The sequence below is a fragment of the Ambystoma mexicanum genome, chromosome 10 (genome assembly GCF_040938575.1).
Source record: "Ambystoma mexicanum isolate Mex_15411 chromosome 10, UKY_AmexF1_1, whole genome shotgun sequence".
NCBI lineage: Eukaryota > Metazoa > Chordata > Amphibia > Caudata > Ambystomatidae > Ambystoma > Ambystoma mexicanum.
Window position 1 is genome coordinate 1,676,562,921 of NC_090932.1, and position 13,610 is coordinate 1,676,576,530.

At 44.2% G+C, this 13,610-nt stretch overlaps 1 long non-coding RNA gene across 1 annotated transcript; it reads left to right on the forward strand.

Annotated features, from left to right (window-relative positions):
- Positions 1-5,482: 5,482 nt before the first annotated feature.
- Positions 5,483-12,477, forward strand: LOC138493384 (uncharacterized). The gene is made up of 2 exons (XR_011276413.1): positions 5,483-5,556; positions 12,406-12,477. It is a non-coding gene; the product is annotated as an uncharacterized lncRNA (long non-coding RNA).
- The last annotated feature ends 1,133 nt before the right edge of the window (positions 12,478-13,610 follow it).

Consider the following 13,610-nt stretch of genomic DNA (forward strand, 5'->3'; position numbering starts at 1 on the left):
CCTCTTTAAGCATCTGACCAAGATCTTGGTACATGGAATTAAACGTTAGGTTAAGCATTTTAGCATAATTTGTCAACATCCGCCAGTAGTGTCTGGAAGATAAGGAACCAAGCCCTAGCTCATGGAGTAAGATGGAATTAGGAAGTGCACTGGCTAAGCCCGAGGTATGCTTCCAAATAGTGACCTGAACTTTGTCAAGGATCTTATCCAAGTCCAAAAGGCACAAATCTAAACCATATAACAATATGGCTCTGACTTTTAAAGTGTAAAACTCAATAATAGGTTAGATAGAGTATTTACAATGCTTAATGAAGATGATTTTCATTTGAGACAGTAGCGATCTCATTTTCTGATTGATAGCAGCAGCCCGCATAGTTATGGAAAAGCTGTCACACAAATGATATCTGAGGTAACGTAAGGAGACAGTATGTTCAATTTCTATGCCTACAATCGTCCTGAATCTTCTTCCTATTTGTGAAGATAATAATACTAGACTTAGAGGGATTGGCCTGAATATTATAGTGGGTGGCATAGGCGGAAAAAATGTTGAGTTTATTTTGGAGTCCGAAAGGGATCTTGTCAAAAAAAATCAGGTTGTGCGCAAACTCCATCCAGTGGAGATGGAGCTTGCCGAGCCTAAACGCAAAGATGTTTCCTTGTTCCCATATTTTATTCAGATCACACAAATATAAGTTAAACACAATTGAGGCTAAATTACACCCCTGTTTGACCCCTGTGAAGGTAGGTGTAGGAGGGGTGATGGTCCCCTCTTGGTTTATTCACACCTGGAAACTAGTGTTCTGGTGGAGCATAATGATTAAGCAAACCAAGTATGGAGGAATACCTAGGGTAATCAATTTGATCCACAGGAGATTTCGAATGACTTGATCGAAAGCTGCAGTTATATCCAACGAGGCCATATAAATGGGCCCCGAGTCCGAGTGTTTAGAAGTTTCCAAAATGTGAGCTAGGATCGTGGCGTTGAGAGAGATCCCCATTTATTTACGAAACCCCACCTGAAATCTGGAAAGTGTGTTGTGTGCTTGTATATGTAGTTCGAGTTGTTTGAGGATAACTGTCATGTCACGCGGGAGACTGGGGTCTGCCGCTCCCATTTCCTCCTGGCGAGTCTACCCGCGCGTTCGCGTCTGGGGACTCGCCGGGAGGGGAGCGACGGGTTACGGGGCCGGCGGTCTTCGGCGCATGCGCGGAGGACCTCTCTCTCGGTTCCGCGCATGCGCCGTGGACTGGGCTCGCCTCCTTGGAGGGGCTTGCCTGCCAAGCCTCGTTGTGGGTTCGCCGGCGCCCGGAAACGGAACGGCTTGCGTTCCAGGCCTCTCGGGCGCCGGTGGCCCATAAAAGAGGCCGCGAGTCAAAGCGGGTCGCGTCTCAACGCGGTTCGCTTCGCTCGCCTCGTTGTTCCTGCCTCTATACTTACCTGTGGCCTGTCCTGGACCTGCCTGCCTCCAGTCCTTACCTAGGTCCTGTCCTGGGCCTGCCTGCCTCCAGTCCTTACCTGTGGCCTGCCCTGGGCCAGCCTGCCTCCAGTCCTTACCCGGGTCCTGTCCTGGGCCTGCCTGCCTCCAGTCCTTACCTGGGTCCTGCCTTGGGCCAGCCTGCCTCCAGCTCTTACCTGGGTCCTGTCCTGGGCCTGTCTGCCTCCAGTCCTTACTTGGGTCCTGTTCTGGACCAGCCAGCCTCCAGCTACTTCCTGAGTCCTGTCCTGAGTCATCTACCATCTATTGTGTATATGGGTCATACCCTATGCTAGCCTGCATTCTCCTGTTCCATCCTGGACACGTTTATACAGTTCTTTATTTGGCCAGACAGCAAGCTCCAACTGACCTCACTCTTTCCTGTCTTGCCTGACTCCGAACTTTATCCTGTGTACCATTGGAACCATCAGCACCAGCCAAGCTCCTTTTGCCTACTGCGAATACCTTTCTGCTACACTGGTCTATCTACCAACTGTCGCTGCACTGAGGTTCTTGGAAGATTCATGGTCTTGACAACAAGCTCCACCTGGACTATGGTTCCATCCATCTGAGCCTACTATCCTCTTGTCACGCATATCTGGAGAGTGCCTTTCGTGACATTGGGAGTTGGTCCATCCTTCACCCAGTTTCTCTTTTGGGTTGTGGAGAGGCTGATTCCTCGTGCCGCTATTTCATCAGTTCCCGGACTCCAGACTGGCGACCTCTGCGAGACCAACCATAAGACTACAGGTACGCGGTCCTCTCGGGCCAATCAGCTTGACAATAACGATTGAAAATACCTTGGAAGAAGCATCCATTAGGGCAATCGGTCTGAAATTTGCTGGGTCATTGGGGTCACCTTTTTTGTGTATAGGAATGATCATAGCTGACACCAAAGACCCTGGAATAAATTTGCATGAAAAATATAATCATACTTGATTTTCAGTAAGGTGGCCCAGAAATGCAGATCTGATTTGAGAATACAAGCAGGGATGCCATCGGGTCCAGCTGCTTTGGAAAACTTGAGTTGGGAAATTGCCCATTGGACATCTACCAGGGTCCACGGACATTGTTCCAGAGCTGCCAAGTTTGACATATCAAAAAGAAAATCATTATATTCGTGCATCATTTGAAAGTTGTGCAAAATGAATGTGTTCCAAATCTCGGCTGGAATCGAGGATTTAAAGACACTACTACTAGTGCTAGTCGAACCTCTCAATGCAGCCCAAATATTTTTGGTGTTATGCTTACATAAGTTAGAAACCATATTCTGATTGTCTGCAATATATAATTGGAATTTGATAGCTTTGAGTTTGGTTTTATATGCTTGAAGTATATGATTTCTACGACTCCTATAATGCGATTACCGACTGGACTAACACTTGGAGCTATCTGTATTTGTTTTTCTGCCATTTAAGACTGGCAACCTCCGAATTATACATGTGGTTATGGATTCGAAGTTTGTTATGATGGGCCCTGACCATAGAATTCAAGAAAAATTGAATTATGGAAGAATTCCATTCCTCCAGGAGTTGGGCGTCCATGCCATGAAGCAGCATGTCAGAAGGCCGGAAAATCTCTGTGCTAACCTTATAGGTGAGCTCACGACAACGCTTTGGATTCCATCGAACCGAGATGGCCTGCCAATCGATGTCTATGAATGCTAGAACTGGTGCTTTTTGATGGATATTAAAAGCTATGTTCACATTGAACTTAATCGGCATGTGATCACCCAGATTTGGATTGGAGACTGTGACAAAATCACAAGCTCTGCGCAACTCGGATGATACGAAAAAATAATAAATGTAGGAACTATGGGACCCTCTTTGCCAGGTGCAGTGGTGATTGTGGGCTTCCATCTCAACAATCTGAATGTCCCAATCCGCTATAACTGAACCCATTTTTGACTTCCCTTCTTAGAAGTAGTATGACTGTTAGCCGTTTTAGGGGAGATAAAAGAGTGTGTGATGTTGAGACAAGAAGAATTAAAGTCTCCACCTATGATAACCTGATAATACACATGTCGAAGGCGTCTATCTGCATGAAAATTGTGTCCAAGGTCATCCTAGCAGGGTTCCAATAGACACAAATGATGAGAAAGTGTAGGTAAGGCTTAGCGTACGGGCTGATTTCAATGGCCAACAGTTCGACCGACCTCGCAATCAAATCGGCTTCAACCTCGAGATTGTTATCGACTAGAATAGCTAAGACCCTGATGGTCTGCCTAAAGCTCCGCTCTGGGCTACTTGTGTGTACGCAGTGTAATCATTACTGCAGAAATGCTGCAATTTCATGGTCTCTTGTAGGAGTATGACTGAAGGGTAACTAAATGAGGTCAGAGAACTGAACCAAGAGAGAAAGTTACTGAAGCCACACGAGTTCCATGATTGAATAGTAAGAAGTTCATGGCTACGCTTGGGCGTTAGCTTTTTTTAGTAATAAAAAGCTATTCATACGGGGTTCGAGCCATGACCAGTCCTTGACTGTGCTGGCAATGGATGCAAAGTGCGCTATTAATTCTTCATTAGAAGATTTCAGAGTATCGACCACAAGATGCAGGCCCTTTGCCATCATCGTTGCGGGTTTCCTGAATTTCTCTGAACTCAAGTGCTTCCTCTTTTGTTTTAAATAAGTGCAGCCTTAGTCCCAGTTGTAATAGATCGATTTTTTGTTCCCACACCATTTTCATAATAATATGCGAGGGAAAACCTCAAATCATGCAATTGTTATTGTTATTGGACAAGGTTATACAGTACATATCGTCCGAAATTAAAGTTCTCAAAGGTGGACTTTGTCTAAATGCGTTGAGCATAAAGGTTCGATTGAGTCTCAACCTCCCATTAACTGTGGGATCGCTCACCCATCCCATAATATTGGGGGTATCATTAGTAAGTATAATAGATGTAGACTCATCTAGTAGAAGGTTGTTGGAATGAGACTGTGGACGACTATCCTCAGCATCCCTACTCACTTCGGGGGACTTGGGTGCTGCGGGCTTGCTTAGCTGCGCAACATCTATTGCTGCAAACTCCTTGGACCGGACTTGTGTGTCGGATATTATAATTGATGACCGTGGAGTCTCGAAGCAGAAGGGTAGAGTTAAATCTGTGCAACGTACGTTTGCTTGATTGATTGAATCGGATGTAAGAGTGGACTCAGACCCCCTCACTATTTTCCTACCAATCGTTGGAAGAAATTTGGATAAGTGCAGTTGTTTGACTTTGTTATCCTCAGTCAGAAGATGAAAGTGTACAACGACCGAGTCAATGGATTTAAAATCAATTAAGCTCCCAGTGGTAAGGTCGATCCGCTGAGACAGGATCACCCGTCCATCTACGTGTTTGGAGTGAGATTTACTTATTAGCGCCTTGGATAAAGGCGCTATATAAATAACACATCATTATCATTATCATTATTAACTCAGGTTTGTCTTTCAGACATGGCTCATTGCCTTTGATGTTGAGAAGTGATTTAGATTCCTCATTGAGTTGGTTTAGATCGAGCAACTCGTCGTCATTAGAAAGACTGCACAGATTTTTTATATTGGAGCTGTGATCATAAAATTTTTTTGCTGTTTGTTTTTTGTTGTTTTTACCAGACACTCCTGTTTTTTTGCCTGTTAATTCTTCTTTTCTGAGCTCTAAATTCCAACCACTTAATTTTACGAGAAATATGTAGAATAATCACGAGTCTCAATAGTAGTAGAAGCAACTGGATTATCAGGTAGAACTAGGCATGTGTTATGATTGCAATCAATGATATCAGTCAACGGTGTGAGTCTGTTAAGAACGTCAAAGAGCGACACTGTGTCCAAGCCATTCAATTCGATGGACACAGGATGACTCTTGCGTTCCTGAGTGTGGAGATCCTGTAAACTTTTTAGGTGATTGTGAGAATGGCCTTTAAGACATGAATGATACTCAGAGCCAATACGTAGGTTGTTTGGATTACAACAAGAATCCAATTCTTTTATTAGCTTAATATGTACTTTCTTTCTCTTTCTCTCTAGGTACTGAAAAGGATACAATTTCTCTTGAGGACTTCAAGCTTCAGGTAGATGGAGGTTTTGTCAACAGATCAGGTAAGAGTCTATAGTTTTCTTCTTTATAAAGTTTCAAACTTCAGTTGAAAGCATATAATTCTCCTTCTCAACGTTTCCCTTTTCTTATTTCTCTTTATTTTGTCTTTATGATCTCCACTCTGGAATATATATATATATATATTTCTTTTCTATTATCTCCTCCTTTGAGTTGTTCTTCTTTCCTTTCTTTGTCTTGGTTTCTAACTCTTTATCTTTCCTTTTCTCTCTCTTGCTCAGCATTTTTGTTTGGATACGTGGCTTCTTGTTAATGAGTACTGATGCAGCCTTTGACTGTAGTGGTATTCAGCTTCCCCTTTTTATACAGCTGTTCTCAGATGGGAATGTTCCCTCCCCTTTTAATAACGAATCACTTCTCTTTAGTTTAGATTTGGAACATTTCAGTTCATTACTTATTTCTTAAACGTATACTCTTCTAGTAAACACTGGAGTGCTTGGATGCTATTTTTTCATACTTCTATAAGCTTCCATTTTTTCCCTTTCCCTAACAGTTGTTTGCGCAACGGCGCGTATTTAACTTCTATAAACCTTTCAACTTGCTTGACCGTACCAATGTCTCTAGCAAAAGCGCAACGGCGCCAACTTCATTACTGTCTATCGAGCAACAACGGTCACCTATTCTGTACTCAATCTGCATGCGAGTAAAGCGGTAGAGTTTTTCCTCTCTCTCTCTCTCAGCCGCTCACTCACCTCCGACTGCGTGATTTCAGTCAGACTTGGTTGCAACAGCTGACGGCTGAAACTGACTTCGCATCGGGTTCTGCGAAATGTTCACCTTGTCAGTTTCCCTTTCCTCGTAATCATACGGCCTTGGTTGTCGGGGAGTAGCGCTCCGGAATCAAACGGTGATATCTCGCTTCGACCAGCTTCACACTCCTGGGCGTTTTCACACACACCGGCCCGCTTCCCACTCAGCTGTTCATGTTTCGTTACTCGCCCTTCAGTACGCCCAAGATAAACCGTCCGTCTCGCTCTCGTCCTCACGCGCTCTCGTCTCCTAGGCGACCAACAAGAAAAATTTACAGGCATTAGAGGAAAGGCCATACAGTAGGGACTTCCTGGTCCTCAATATCTTCACTACTCGGTATGAGTTTCTATAAAACTTACATCAGAACGTCACACCCCCTCTACTAAACCCTTACGTTCGGGAAGGGTTTGTGCCCTGGATAAATAATCGGCTTGTGACAGCAGCTTCCCAGGATTGTGAACAGTTTTAAAAGAGAAGGGCTGGAGGGAAAGGAACCACCTTAGTACTCTTTGATTTGAGTCCTTGTTACGTGCTAACCATACCAACGGTACATGATCCGTTATTAGAGTAAATTCACGTCCCAGCAGATAGTATCTAAGAGCATCAATGGCCCACTTAACAGCTAAACATTCCTTTTCTATTGTTGGATAGTTAAGTTTGTGAGGTAATAACTTACGACTGATGAACAGCACAGGTCTTTCGCCGTTCCCTTGATTCTGGAGAAGGGCTGCCCCAAGTCCCGTTCCTGAAGCATCCGTCTGAAGAACAAATGGGGATTCAAAATCAGGGCATTGTAACATTGCCTTACTGGTGAGAGCTTCTTTTAAAGCATTAAAGGCTTCCATAGCTTCAGTATTCTGCCACTCCTTCTTTGGTAAGGAGGGTTTCCTCAACAGATTTGTTAGTGGAGTAGCCAAAGTAGAAAAGTGTGGAATAAATCTTCTGTAATACCCCACACAACCAAGGAAGGCCCGTATTTGTTTTGGATTTTCCGGGAACTTCAACTCTTTGATGGCCTTTACTTTCTCCTCTTGGGGTTTAATTATCCCTTGTCCAACATAATACCCTAAATACTTCGTATGGAACTCAGCTATATGTGTTTTCTTAGGGTTTACATGTAAACCAGCACCTTTTAGTGTTACGAGCAGCTTTCTTAGATGAATCATATGTTCTTGCCAGGTGTTACTATATATAATGATGTCGTCCAGATATGCACCAACATATCCTTCATGTCCTTTTATCAAATGATTCATCAACCTTTGAAAGGTTGCTGGTGCGCCATGTAGGCCAAAGGGTAATACCGTAAACTGGTAGAGTCCGGTCGGTGTAGCGAAGGCTGTTTTCTCTTTGTCGGCTGCTGATAACGGTACCTGCCAATAGCCCTTGGTCAGATCGATGATAGTCAGGAACTTGGCCTTCCCTAGATTATTCAAGTGATCGTCGATGCGTGGCATCGGATAAGCGTCAAATTTAGAAATTTCATTCAATTTCCGAAAGTCCATGCAGAAACTTACACTACCATCTGGCTTCGGGACCAGGACTACTGGGGAACTCCAGTCGCTAAATGATGGTTCGATGATTCCTAAATCTAGCATTTCTTGAACTTCCTGGTTGATGGCTTTTACTTTTGACTCAGGTATCCGATAAGGTCTGAGTCTTACTACAGGCCCTGGTTTAGTTTCTATACGATGGTAGGTTAGACTAGTTCTTCCTGGAAGGGAAGAGAATATGTCATCAAAATCTTGTAAAAGATGAGACAGCTCAGATTTCTGTAGTACCGTTAACTCCATGTTGATATTTAACCCTTCGACACCTATTTTCTCTTTTATCTGGGGAAAGTTTCCTTCTAACGGTACATCGTTAGTGATCATAGCAACGTTCCGTATTGGTGGAATCCACTTCTTAAGCAAATTCACATGATACGTCTGACACAGGAGTCTACTACCGGGTTGCTTCACTTTATATGTTAAGGGTCCCAGAACTTCTTGGATCTCGAAAGGCCCCTTCCAACTGGCTAACATCTTGTTGTCTGATGTGAGCATTAAGATTAGAACCTGATCTCCTTTCTTAAAGGTACGAAGTTGGGCTTTCTGGTTGTAATACTTCTCTTGGTTCAACTGAGCTTGGAGAAGATTGTCTCTTGCTACAACCCGTAGTTTTTCTATTCGTTCCTGCAGCTGTGAGGCATATTCAGTTAGGGACAACTCCTGTTCTGGTTGTTCCTCCCAATTTTCTTTCAACACGTCTAACAAACTCCTCACGGGTCTTCCAAACAATAATTCGAAGGGTGAGAAGCCTGTGGAAGATTGTGGAGTATTTCTGAGGGTCATTAGTATCCACGGTAATACTCGGTCTCAGTCTTTGTCTTCTGGTGAGGTTGTTTTCCGAATCATCTGCTTGATAGTCTGGTTATAGCGTTCTACTAACCCATCCGTTTGTGGATGGTATACTGCTGTCTTCAGATGTTCTATCTTTAATGAATTGCAGACTTGTTTCATCACACTGGACATAAAGTTTGTTCCTCGGTCTGTAACAATTTCTCGGGGAATCCCTACTCGACCTATAAAAGGGATTAATACGTCACATATCTGTTGTATATTAGTGGCCTTTAAGGGGAAAGCTTCTGGGTAGCGAGTGGCATAGTCTACCACAACAAGGATGTATTTATGACCTCTTCTCGTAGGATCAATAGGTCCGACAATATCGATACCAATTCTGCTGAATGGTTCTTGTACTAGGGGCATTGGTTGTAGTGGAGCTTTCTTTACGTTGGCCCTATTCTTCTTCTGACAGTCCTCACAGGCTTGACAAAATCTAAATACTTGTTGATAAACCCCTGGCCAGTAAAATCTGTCCAAAATTTTCTTAGTAGTTTTCTCTGTCCCGAGGTGTCCCTCCCCAACTTGTACGTGAGCGACTTCTAGTACTGTTGGATAATATTTCTGAGGAACTACAAGTTGCTTCAACTCATCCCCAGTCCGGGATTTACTCACTCTGTATAACAACCCTTTCTCTTTGATGAAATGTGGACCTTGACCCTTGGCGTCATGATCTCTGCTTCCAAAAGGTCAGGGTTTTCCCAACTCCCTTGGAAGCAGATCCATAACCCAGGTTCCGAGTGCCAACCAGTCCCAATTGGGACCTTTTGGACCCAGTCCTGGCGCCAGTGGCACCAGGCTCATAAATATGCCCAGTCCCAGCGCTGGAAGCGCCGGGCTCATAATGCTTGGGTGGACTTACCTGCAGCAGACCATGCTGCTTACTTGCCTGCCAGTTGAGCCTCTTCTCCTCTTCTGTTTGGAACTACTTTTCCTGTTGGGTGGGGCAGGAGCCACTTCCTAGATTCAGAACACTGGAACTCTTCTGGAAAGCAGGAACTCTTTTCTTACCTAGGCGTGGCTGTGGAAGGAGACACCTAAGCACTACAGGAGGCTATTTAAACCACACCCGATGGATGAATCTTGCTTTGCGTTATTCTGCATCCTCTGCAGCAGAACGCTCATCGTGTCTTCTGCATCTGATCCTGGGCCTAAGGAAAAAGGCTTACCATCCTGAATCCAGTCTTCAGCAACACCTATAAAGACAAGAAAGAACAGGTTAGCATTACGGTCTTCAGTGACAGCTCTTCACTTACCTGGTCCATCGGCTGTCACCAACGCCTCGCGCTGCATTCCGGCATCTGAAAGACAAAGGCTTACCTACTCTTCGTGCGCTCCGGAGGTCTTCACACTGCATTCCGGCATCTGAAAGACAAAAGCTTACCAACTCTTCGCACGCTCCGGAGGCCTTCGGCGCTGCATCCCGCATCTGAAAGACAAAACAAGGTGCGTTTAAAGACATTGGGGAACTTTAATACTCACGTGCCATTACTCCTTTCCACATCTAACCCAGTGGGTATTCCGGCACCCTGCAGCCGCTCCGAACTTGTACCTGCAAAATAAAAAGACAGTTAGAGCGCATCGTGAAGCAGGCAACAAGCGCTTACTTACGTGCTTCCAGGCGCTTCTATTCATCACACGGGCTCCATCTTCAACTCACTTCAGCCCGTCATCCGCCATCGCCGGAACCCTGCAAAACAAGAAACATCATTACTAAAGACTTTAAAGACATTAGAATTACTCGAAACTTACCGTTCGTGCAGTAAACGACGGACAGCAGTCCTCTGAAGTCAAGAGGCCTGCTCCCCTTATCCAGTGAAGAAACTGGTTACAGCACCCTGCCCCGAGGCAGATGGAGAGCACGGCGTTCACTTACCTAAGGTGAGAGCGTTAACCTTTGGGGTTCTACAGGAGAAGAGAAAGGGAAGAAGAGAGAGACATTCAATAACCCAGTTCCTTAATCCCATATTTTCTATCTGCAGACATCTTACCCTTCAAGTCAGACATACAGTGCACAGAGGTCCAGCCCAAAGAGCCAGCCGTGTGTTACACATCACCTTTGCAGATACGGTATACGCCCAGTCAAGACCGGCGCCTCTACGGGAATCAGGTGAGCGTTACACTTGGGATCTTCCAAAGCTCGTTCCCTGGCATACTGAAGTAAGGGGTCTAGATCTTGAGTAGTCCTGAAACTATCACCATCTTCCTCTATCTTCCAGTCCACTGCTATGGGAAGTACATTCTTACTCTTCCATTCTTCTTTCTGAAGTTTCTTTAACTTTTTACTCTTAAATGCTTTATTGGTTGGTGGGTCGATTTCTTCTTCAAAGAAAGGGGCACTTTCCCACCAGCTCTTCTCAATTTTATGTATTAATTTAGGTAACTCAGGTATATCGGACCCAACTAATAATGGCTTTGGTAGATTGGGGAGAATTGCTGCTTTCACCCCCATGGTCTCCCCGCCTAGCTTAATCTGGATATTCTTTGACGGGTAAGATTTTACATCCCCATGTACACAGCGTATTGGAATTTCCCCAGAAGAACGATAAGCTTCACCTACCAACTCTTGTGTTATAGCGGTCTGTAGACTCCCGGAGTCGATCAATGCAGTTGTCGGCTTTCCATCCACTTCCGCATCACAAGTATACAGGTATTGAGGTTGTTTTCCAGGTAGATGTTCCAAATATTCACTTTCTTTCAAGGAGTCGAAGGCCCCCACATCCATTGGTTCCGTTTTTGCTTTCTTTGGACAGAACCTAGCAAGATGACCCCATTCACTGCAATCAAAACATTGAGGGCCTCGAACTGTGGATGTAAAAGGACGATAATTGCTAGGGCCCTCACTGTTTGGTCGAGAACGTAAAACTTCTCCTTCAGGTTTCTTAAACATAGAATTTGGCCATCTCGATTGAGGCATAGCTTTGGTCACAGGGTGATGTAACTTGTTAGCTGTCGGATATATCATTATCCGACCCTGTCCAGCTTTTTGATATGCTGAAGCCACATCTACTGCTTCCCTTAAAGATAGTCTATGGTGTTGTTTAACCCATCTCTGAACAGGTCTGGGAAGAGCCTCAATAAATTGTTCTAATATCACTTTCTCCGTTATTTCATTTGGAGAGGACACAGTGGGCTGTAACCATTTCTCTGCCAGTTCTTTAACTCGGTAGAACAACTGTCTAGGAGTTTCCTCTCCACCCAACTTGATGTCTCTGAATTTGATGCGATACGTTTCTTCATCGTGCCCCATCCTCTCTAACACTACTTTCTTCATATCTCCATACGTGGTGTCTCCTGTTGGGTTGGCGGTTTGATAAGCTGACTGCATTTCCCCGGTCATCAATGGTGCGATGTAATGGCACCATCTCTCGGCTGGCCACTGTGCATTTCGAGCAACTCTTTCAAAATTCACAAAAAAATGTGCAGGGTCTTCTCCTGTTGAATATTATTGTTGAAATGCTAGTCTGTCTGCCTGGGCCTGCTGAGTCTGTAATTGCAAGGCCTGTTGTAATAATTGTTGTCCCTCACTTAGGGTTTTAATAAGGTCCTCCATAGCGTTCTCCTATCCCACCTCTGACACCAATTGTGAGAATGGCCTTTAAGACATGAATGATACTCAGAGCCAATACGTAGGTTGTTTGGATTACAACAAGAATCCAATTCTTTTATTAGCTTAATATGTACTTTCTTTCTCTTTCTCTCTAGGTACTGAAAAGGATACAATTTCTCTTGAGGACTTCAAGCTTCAGGTAGATGGAGGTTTTGTCAACAGATCAGGTAAGAGTCTATAGTTTTCTTCTTTATAAAGTTTCAAACTTCAGTTGAAAGCATATAATTCTCCTTCTCAACGTTTCCCTTTTCTTATTTCTCTTTATTTTGTCTTTATGATCTCCACTCTGGAATATATATATATATATATATTTCTTTTCTATTATCTCCTCCTTTGAGTTGTTCTTCTTTCCTTTCTTTGTCTTGGTTTCTAACTCTTTATCTTTCCTTTTCTCTCTCTTGCTCAGCATTTTTGTTTGGATACGTGGCTTCTTGTTAATGAGTACTGATGCAGCCTTTGACTGTAGTGGTATTCAGCTTCCCCTTTTTATACAGCTGTTCTCAGATGGGAATGTTCCCTCCCCTTTTAATAACGAATCACTTCTCTTTAGTTTAGATTTGGAACATTTCAGTTCATTACTTATTTCTTAAACGTATACTCTTCTAGTAAACACTGGAGTGCTTGGATGCTATTTTTTCATACTTCTATAAGCTTCCATTTTTTCCCTTTCCCTAACAGTTGTTTGCGCAACGGCGCGTATTTAACTTCTATAAACCTTTCAACTTGCTTGACCGTACCAATGTCTCTAGCAAAAGCGCAACGGCGCCAACTTCATTACTGTCTATCGAGCAACAACGGTCGCCTATTCTGTACTCAATCTGCATGCGAGTAAAGCGGTAGAGTTTTTCCTCTCTCTCTCTCAGTCGCTCACTCATCTCCGACTGCGTGATTTCAGTCAGACTTGGTTGTAACAGCTGACGGCTGAAACTGACTTCGCATCGGGTTCGGCGAAATGTTCACCTTGTCAGTTTCCCTTTCCTCGTAATCATACGGCCTTGGTTGTCGGGGAGTAGCGCTCCGGAATCAAACGGTGATATCTCGCTTCGACCAGCTTCACACTCCTGGGCGTTTTCACACACACAGGCCCGCTTCCCACTCAGCTGTTCATGTTTCGTTACTCGCCCTTCAGTACGCCCAAGATAAACCGTCCGTCTCGCTCTCGTCCTCACGCGCTCTCGTCTCCTAGGCGACCAACAAGAAAAATTTGCAGGCATTAGAGGAAAGGCCATACAGTAGGGACTTCCTGGTCCTCAATATCTTCACTACTCGGTATGAGTTTCTATAAAACTTACATCAGAAC